The sequence below is a fragment of the Motacilla alba genome, chromosome 4 (genome assembly GCF_015832195.1).
Source record: "Motacilla alba alba isolate MOTALB_02 chromosome 4, Motacilla_alba_V1.0_pri, whole genome shotgun sequence".
NCBI lineage: Eukaryota > Metazoa > Chordata > Aves > Passeriformes > Motacillidae > Motacilla > Motacilla alba.
The window spans coordinates 55,331,606-55,340,059 of NC_052019.1; positions in this window are offsets into that span (position 1 = coordinate 55,331,606).

An 8,454-nucleotide genomic window follows, 5' to 3' on the forward strand; every position below is an offset into this window, starting at 1 on the left:
AGCAATACCTGTCCTTACCATCCAGCTATTTCCCTGCTCTCCCTTTTGGAAAAATCTTCATGGCGTCACCATGAACAGTCAGATGAAAGCAAATGTGCAAGAGCCTATCTACAGCTGTCATGTCTAAAAGAACAAGTAGGAACCTTTACATCCATGTGGGTACTTTGCATTAGTGTTGTATTTTGTCAGTTTTCCCAGACAGATGTTCTTGACAGAGCTGAAACTGTTACTTGATCTAGCACTAGGCCAGTAGGCAAAGCATCATTCATTTTCCAAGACTTCTGCTACTCAAGGGAATATTCCCTGTCACTCTGGGAGACTTTCCTTACTACGTAGGTGAGAAAAAAAGAAAAAAAGAAAAACACATAGAAAACAACATAAAAAACACTGCAGTTAATAAAAAAGTCAAATTCCCAGATAAGAAGAAAATGAAAAGATGCTTTAGTCTTAAGCTAAAATTCTCTTAAAAAGCTCTAGTAAAAATATAATAGATACATCCAACTCTTTTTCCTATAACTCATAAAATGCATTAGGGCAATGTAGCATTCTAACAACAGCTATAAGTAAAAGCACTAGTGCTGAAGCAAACAGATGTTAAAGTAATTATGATCTAAAAAGGAGCTTAAACAAAAAAAAAAAAAAAAAAACAAAAAAAAACAAAAAAAAACACCAAAAAACCTTGCCCCAAAAATAAAAAAAGAAAATCTCTGTTTCTCAGAGATAGATGAAAAGAACTTTTATGGTAGAACAGCTTATCCTTAAAATAGTGCCCCATAAGTTAACCCATAAAAACAACACATAAAAACAAGTAAGATAACTATAAAGCATAAAAAAACTTTCACACTGCAAACAAATTTTCCTTTTCCAAGCAGCTAATTTGCTATGACATAAAAACCACAAGAAATCTATTTCTTCTAGAAAAGTCTTCATAGCATATCAAGAGACACCCCTCTCCCTAGAAGAACTAAAAAAAAAAAAACTATTCTAAAAATAGTAATCTAAAAGTCCCAAATTTTGTCTCTTTACATTTTCAATTTCAAATAAGTATATGAGAAAAAAAAGTGTTCTAATAGTTTTATTCTAATTCTTATTATTCTGTCTTTTAATTCTATTAATAAAGGGTTTTTTATACCATCTAAAGTGCTAAGCCTGCTTTGCTGTCCTCCTAATTCTTATCTCATAGCAAAAAATAAATAAATAATTCTAATAAGTGCACTGGCATTTAGCCAGCACTAAACCCACTACGTTAATTAGTGTGTTAGCCAAAAATGTCAAATTAGCAAACCAAAGCCACTACACTTACACTTACTGCATATGTGTAGCATGCTCCTTTGTGGGCTTCCTGCAGCATTTTTGCTGGAACAGAAGAATAATCCTTTTGTAGTACACCAATGTCTGCTTTTTCTCTCAGCTCCTCTGTCTAATCTGTGTAGCAGATTTTTCCTTCTTAAAGGGAAGGCATGTGCTAAGCTGACACTTCATACTCCAAAGTTCAGTGAGGGTTTGGTGCCAGCAAGGGCATCATTTGATACCCACTGACACTTCATCATCATTACACTGTGCTGCATAAGGCTCTTGTGGAATAGGATTTTTTCTTTATCCTTCTGTAGAAAGTTTTAGCTACAGTGTGACCCAAAAGGAGATCTCACTCTAAGTTAAGTAAATACGGTGTCCTCCTTTCATGGAGATAACTTTTCAGGAAGAAAAATGCAAAAGATAGTGTGAATAAAGCAGCTGGTTTTTATCAGCTGTTTATGTAGCCAAAGAAGTCTGGGTGCCAGTGATTCTGTGAGGCCAGATTACCTGCTTTCTTGTAGTGCTTTTCTCCCCTGTCTGGTGAAGTCCAGAGGCTGGAAGGGAAAATGGTTCTTAGGTGGACTTCCAGCAGCAGGGGAAAGCAGCATCTGGACCCAGTGTATTCCAGGAAACAATAAACCAAGCAAAATATCTGTTGGTGTTACAGCAGAATCTTCTGCAGCCCCCCAAGTCTGGCCTAGTGGTCCAAAGATTAAATAACTTTCCTGGCATTAACAAGTCCTTATTGTCTGAGAACTCACTAGCATTTACATATGGAATGCCGCACTGCTTTTCAAATGAGTTTTTCTTGGGAGAAAGGCGTATATAGGAAGTCAGAAATAATTAGGGCTGGGAGAAAATTATTTCAGGAGTTAGACTTTCCCTTGTCCTTTTCTCCTCCAGACGGTTCAGAGGAGTTAAATTCTGTTTTCCCATTTAAAAAGTTAGAAGAGGATCTATGTAGTAATAGAAAAGAGAATCTGGTAAGAAATGAATCAGCCACCCCTTTCCTGAGGCATATCACATAGTTGTAGCCAGCAGTATTAGATAGAAGGAAGTGCAAGCAATAAAAGTTTAAGTTACAGTAGTTTGTTTGACTTGCATATGTGAATTTCAGGTTTGCTGCCTAAGAAGCTCCACTCAGAAATACCACAGCCATTCTCTTGTAGAGGGAGTCATTGGTGTGCTGCATCTGCTACCAGGCTTTAGAGAAGATAACATCCAATGCCAACAAGAGTGACCTAGTAGGATGGCAGCAGAAGTTTACAAAAACATCAAGCAATTAGTAAGAAAAGTTTAGAAAAATAGCTTGTGAAACATGAGGTAAAACAACTATTGGCTACAGCCAATGTGTCTCTTCCTACTGCTGTTGCTAAGGTAACAATCTATTGTGATGCTAACAATGAAGAACATTACTGTTTCTCCTTAATTTCTGTTTGAGCAAACATTCAACTCTTTTGGTACTTCTTTCTGTTTGGCAGTTCAGGATCAGGACTAGAGGAAGCAGCAGTTGATGCTCCTTGATCCCTGTGTGACTCAATTTGATACCCAGCAGAACTGGAATTCAGAGGCTGTTTGCCCCCCATAAAAAAGTGCTTCCAGCATTGCATACTCTCAAGCAACCTCACAGAGAACAGGTGTCATATGAAGACCCAATCTGAATTTGGAGGGTTGAGCATTAAGGAGACCTCATCTGTGAATTTCCGTTTCAACAGGCTTAGTGAGAACTTAAAATTGCAACACATGTTGAGCTGCTTTTCACAAAAGATTAATGAAAATATATTCTGGAGCAATATTCACAGAGTATGTCATTAGTAGATTAAGTTTCAAGAAAAAGGTAAGTGTGTGATGAGAACAGTGCATCACAGTGGAAGCTTTTTAACAGATAGAATTTTGCTTTCCTCATCCAAAATCAAATTCAGATTTATCCCAGATAGTTGCTTTCGTAATACAGATTTTCAGGACACAGTACAAGTATTTTTGATGCGCTATCAGGTGCTTGTTATACTTAAGAAACAGTCATTCACCACCTTTAGAAGTGGGAATTTATTTAAGTCCATACATTTGCATATAAAAATTTCATTTCATATAATAGTAAGATTTAAATGGATTATTTAAATGCTGCTTTTCTTCTCAAAGAAGAAAACTCCTTCCTTTTTATTAGCTGCCATGGGAAGTCATAGTTACACAATGCTTTGTGAAGAGTGCCAGCTGGTGTATCAGTAGTTAGCTGGTTTTCAGTAAAAAGAAGTGAAGAAGGCACTCCAGTTATCCAGCATGACTGAGGGAGCCTTTTCAGTTGTGTCACATGGTTGTCCTGTTTAAATCCCTTATCTGTAGTCTACTACAGCTACTTTTAAATTGAGTTTTAAAGATTGCAGAGGTCCTCTTCCGAGTGGGAGGAGAGGAGGGTGGATGTTTGTCCCTCCCACGCAAGGAGAGGACGCTGACATTGCAGGTGTAGCCCGCTGATCCCTGTGGCTGTTCTGTCAGTGCCCCTCTCCCTGTAAGCCCTTTCAGTCCATGAACTTTCCTGGTTTCAGCTTCTGCCTTCCAAGATGTGGATGGGAAACTTTAGGCTGATGCAGGGTGCCCTCTTGTGATACAAGTGAAACAAATCCAGAGATCCGGGTGGGATGGGATGAGGAAAAATGAATGAAGGTTCCCAAGGAAAAATGTGTTTCGATTGTGACCACACCCCGAAGCCAGCAACAGCTTTATCTCCACACTCTTCAACTTCTGCTGACATGTGGTGTGAAGCCAATGAGAATTAAGCATCTTAATGAATTTTACTGGGGCATATTTCCTGCACCACCTCACTTCTCTCCGCTTTTTCCCTGGAATAGCTACCTTGTAATTGAAATAAAGCTAAAAGCAAGCAGTGATTCAGGTAGGGCACTGCATCCTGTTTTGAACCACCTGGAAAGCTGGTTTCTTTGGAGTAAAGGAAATGAAATTCAGCACCAATGTTATCTTGCTTAATGCCCAACAGAAAAGTGTTCAGATATTTTGAGATGGAGACAAAGTAAAATGCAGAATGAAAAAAAAGAAAAGCATTAACAGCATTATGAGTTTTCTTCCTGGAATTTTACGTCCTACTGAGTCAAGATTGCACTCATTGAATGTTTCTCTTGGGATTGGCCATGTGTGGTATATGACTCAACGTAAATTTTCTCTTGTAATGCCTTTTTTTCCTCTTAACTGCAGATGGGGACATGCAAACCCCAAAAAGAACTCCAGGTTTTTGTAAAGAAAAAAGCAACAAGCCTGCCATCACGCAGACATTTAATTTTTGGAAGCAAATACTCAAGTACTTGGGGAATGAACCTAATGAGCATATTAAAATGGTTATGAATTAATTTATTCTCCCTCTCTCCCCTTTCTCCCAGGCTTGTCATTGGTCAAATGCAAAAACACTGGTTCTAAGTGCTGTCTCTTACATGCTGATTTCAGTCACATCCTTGCTGCTTTTCTCAGTCCATTCATTTATCAATTTGATATCACATTGCTTCTGCAACCTCCTGTAGCAGACAAGTCGTCAAGTTTACAATTTGGAATTTACTTGGTTGTAGGACAAATTATATAATGTAGGTAATCTCATGGCAACAGGCTGGCTCCTGCTTTTCTAGCAGCAAACATTTGAAAGCAAAATGGCCTTAAAACAGTTGTCAGAAGTTGAGGAAATTGCTTGTCTTGGAAACACATTAAGTTTTGAAGAAACTCTGAACAGAGATAGAGAGAGACCAGAGCCAGAGGTAGGGAGTATCTGCTCATTCTTGAGACCAGTATTTTGTGTCAAGTTATATTTGCCTTGGGCTCCTTGGGCAAAAGAGGTTTGTATACTTAGAGATTCACCTGATGTCACACCTCCAAGCCAGGGTGTTGCACATGTAGATTAAGAAACTGGAAAGAACCAGGCACCTCCAGCACTTCATTTTGAGTGAGGTGATCTCACTCTTTGCTGTGCTTCCTGGAAAAGGTGAAATTAGGGTTGATCCCACCTTTAGCAGATGGAGTATGGAATAGTCCCTGACCCTACATGTTTCTTTCCATTTATAGAATAAATATATGTGTCCTAGTGCAGCGTATCTCAGTGGGGGAGCTTGAATACCCTTCCAGATGTGTCATACACTGAAGGATCTGTGTCTTAAGTAAGCAGTTCTTCAGCATGTACTAAAACAAAGTGAAGTGTAGCTCCTTCCCCTTCTTACACTGCAGAGCCAACGCATACACAAAATGTATCCCAGAAAAAGAGGGGCTGGAGACTGCAGGCAGATGGAGGTGGTCCAGAAAGGACCACACACATTGTCTGGAAATATTCCTGCTTCCAACTGCTCCTGGCTGTCTCAGGGAGGATTGGGGTGCAGTTATCTGCAGCTGGCAGAACTTACTGAAGCCATTATTTGCACTGTGGAGCATCTGTGTAGCAGATACTGCTTGGGGAGGTGTCACTTGTGCTGCTGGAAGAGCCTCCTCTCCTGCTCTGAACACACTTGCATTGCAGAAGTGACTTGCAGTCTGTTGGGCACAGTCTGCCCTTTCTTCTAAACACCCAGTGCCAGCAGGTCCCTGAGGCTTGACGAGGGGAGAGAACGAGTGACAAGGTAAAAGGGGAACAAAACTGAACATAAATCCTTGCTGCATAAGCAGAATTTGCTTTTCCTATCCCTGGGCCGAAGTGTAAGAAAAAAAGACCCCGCAGCCCTCCCTTGTCTGAATTCCCTTGTTCAGCTGCCATCACCAGCTCAACCACCAGATGTCTGCACCCAACAGAAAACCAAAATGTAGCACTGAGGTGAGCAGCTGGGAAAGGAAATGAAAAGAGACAAAAAGTGACAGGGAAGGAAAGTGCAGAGGGAGCTATAAGGGTTTCTTTCCAGGCCTAGACAGCCCTGAGGCAGGGATGATCCTCAGGCCCTCCTGGTGAGCTTTCATTCCACAGTGCAGGACTATATTCCCACCACCAGTGATGCTGAGCTGAGATTGATCTCTTTGGAGAGTGCTCAGGGAAAGGGAGTGCTCAGAAGCAGTGTTGTGGCTGTTTAACCTGCCTACTCAAACTTGTGACTTGATGGGCAGTCCCACAGGAGAATTTTTCAGTGTAAGGATAAGACCTGGGTCAACACCAGAAAAGGTTTGCATGAAAAAGTAACCACAATAGCAGGATGCTTTGAAATGTGATATATGATAGTTAAACTAGAAAAAAAATGAGTGTCTTTTCAAAGTGTGCTATGTCACAACTGAATCCTAATACCATTTGTTCTTTCATGTAATCTAAAGACTGGTTTCTGTTTGGGAATTAAGAGGCAATGCCATTTCCCTCACAGAGTCCCTCTTTTGTATGGCATAATCTTTGTTATCATATCTGCATGAAGAGGCTGCTCAAGACATCCTCGCAACATTCAACCTGTCAATCAATTGTAAAGAGAGGCAGTAAAATACAGTGAACTTTGCCCAGTGATCATTTTAGCGGGGTGAGAAGCTGTTTTTCCCACAAGGCTGAGGAAAAGGATTTTTTTTGGCAAATGGGGACAGAAAGAAAAGCAGAATCTCATTTGTTATCTGCTGCCTTCTGAACAACCACGGTTGTGATCCCAGCCTCAAGCCAGGACTGCAGCACCACCTCTTGCTGAGGGTGTTGTCCCAAAAATGGTTCTCTCATCCAGTGTGCAAGAGGCCAATTCACATAGTTGAGACATTTATTTACAGTTCTGTGCAGAAAGGGGTGCTGGGTGACAAACTCACAAAGCCAGCATGACAACTACCAAAACCTTTTGCTATTTATACATCTTAGTAAAGTTTCGGGGGTTTTTTCTGGACAGCAGAGGAGCTTAGATTATTGATGTGCTTTATGTTTCAAACAATGTTTTTCTGGTTGTTTGATTTTTAATTATGTTACTAGATGAGCCAAAACCACAAGAACAACCCCACACCCACAATAAAAAAAAACTTTTATTTGAGGCGGAAGGGAAGAAGGAATCAACCCCAAACAAAACACTCTTTCTGGAAGTACAGTGGGCAAGTGAGACTGTGTTGTGTTTCAGGTTGAAGTCCCTCTTCTAGATTACTGATACAACAGGCTAGTCACAATGAGCAAAATTCTTAAAATAAAGAAATACTTCCCAATGCATGAAAGAAGCAGAAGCCCTGTTATTTTCTAATCCCTGTTTGATTTCTACCTAAAAAAAAATAAACACCAACAAAGCAACATTTATTCACCATCAATTTTATTCTGCTACAAAACATGAAAGCACTACAATTCCCATATTTTCAGGCTCCTGCTCCTCAATACTTTGTGGCAATAAATGTCTCATCTATTTTTCTCTAAGACAACAGTACAAATAGAGACGATTAACAGCAGGCCACCCCTGATGTGCTTCACAGGTTTACTGTTGCCCCTGCAGTTTGCAGATAGGACAGTGGTTATTATGGGATATAGGCCTTGTGTGATACGATTGCACAGCTTTTTCTTTCACAATAACACCAAAATAAGTTGCAAGCTTTCCAATTTTTCAAGCTAACTTGTATCAAATGAAGTTCTAATTCATCTTGACCAAGGCACCCCTAATTTTTCCCAAACATACTGCTACCCTGAAACAAGTTCTGAAGGGGTAAAAAGGCTCTGTAAGATATCAAAGGAATTTTTAGAAGAGGTGTGACAGCTGGACCTGCCCACACAGGTATGAGGCCCTCCAGACAGTGCCCTGCAGCTGACCTCAGTCCTTTCAGGTCTGGAATGCTGATCTCCAAAGGCTCCTGGGAGGTGAACTCCAGGGTGTACCCATTACCTTTTCACCTTAGAGCGAAGAGCAAGACCCCACAGAGCCCTGGTGGAGCAGGGGTGGAGCAAATAGGGAGCAGGCTCTGGATTCCTGGCTGCATTTCTTATGAACTTTGCAACAGCAGAAGAGGGTGCTGACAAACTGCCTCAGGGAACTGGAGTCTGTTGCTGCATCCCAGAGCAGATCACTTGCAGAAGGGTTGCTGGGACAAGTTTTCTCTTTACATGCTTCACTGAGCACTATAACATTTCTGTTTTGAGGCTGTTGAGTAGTGAAACAGTGAAATGTATGTGACCAGCATTTTTATATATATTTTTTCTTTGGGGGCTGGTCCTGTTAGAATTTATGTGAGCTGCTTCATCCCAGACGTGGACAG